General features: G+C 36.4%; 1 protein-coding gene across 1 annotated transcript in view; it reads left to right on the top strand.

The window, feature by feature from the left end:
• The window catches only part of LOC106869088 (monocarboxylate transporter 5), a 45,652-nt gene that overhangs the window by 42,875 nt on the left and 1,994 nt on the right, over positions 1–783 (top strand). The gene's annotated exons all lie outside the window — the stretch shown is intronic.

Below are 783 nucleotides of genomic sequence, written 5' to 3'. Positions count from 1 at the left end.
ATAGATAGACAGACATGACAAACACACAGACAGACACACATATCCCTGTGTTTTATATATATAGATTGTTGACATCTGTTTTCTACTTTGTTGAATTTTGGCCTCCACACTTATAGTCACAGCATATGTGTGTATAAATGCCTGTATTTGTTTGTAAATGTGCTTAAGTGTACACATATATACGTGTATAATACTGATAACACTTATTTGAAGCTAAGGAAGATTAGCCACCTGTCTCTTGACATATACCAGGCAAATACGACTAACAAATTACTGATCTGGCTCTGTGATTAAAAAGCTTGCTTCCCAACCACTGTGCTGCACTTTGAGTAAGTGTCTTTAACTTGTGTGTGTGTGTAGATATCATATGATGGTTGTAAATGAACATCATCATCATGATGCGAGTGAGGTTGTTCGTTTTCAGTCTTTCTTGAAAAATATGTCTAGCTAAGGTGGGCGGGGGAATGTTACCTTGCTTGCAAACAAGCAAGGGTTCTCAACAGAAAGGGGATCCAGTTGTAGTAAATCTGTTTCAAGAAATTCCATCTGAGTCATGGAAATGTGGGTGGTGAGGATGATGACTCACCATGTTAATAATCGTTTGTAGTAATTTATTGGGGAGTGAGGAAATAATAGGAAATCATTTAGAGGCAGAAATATCTTGCCATGAATGAGACACTTCTGTTCATCGCCAGTCGATCGCACGAAGTTTCTTCTTCCTTTCAGGTACAGAATATATCTGACATACATATATGACATATATATATATATATATATATATAT

This window comes from Octopus bimaculoides, chromosome 9, assembly GCF_001194135.2.
Source record: "Octopus bimaculoides isolate UCB-OBI-ISO-001 chromosome 9, ASM119413v2, whole genome shotgun sequence".
In the NCBI taxonomy this organism is placed as follows: domain Eukaryota; kingdom Metazoa; phylum Mollusca; class Cephalopoda; order Octopoda; family Octopodidae; genus Octopus; species Octopus bimaculoides.
Note: the sequence above shows the minus strand (reverse complement) of the source record. Positions and strands in the feature narration are given on the sequence as shown.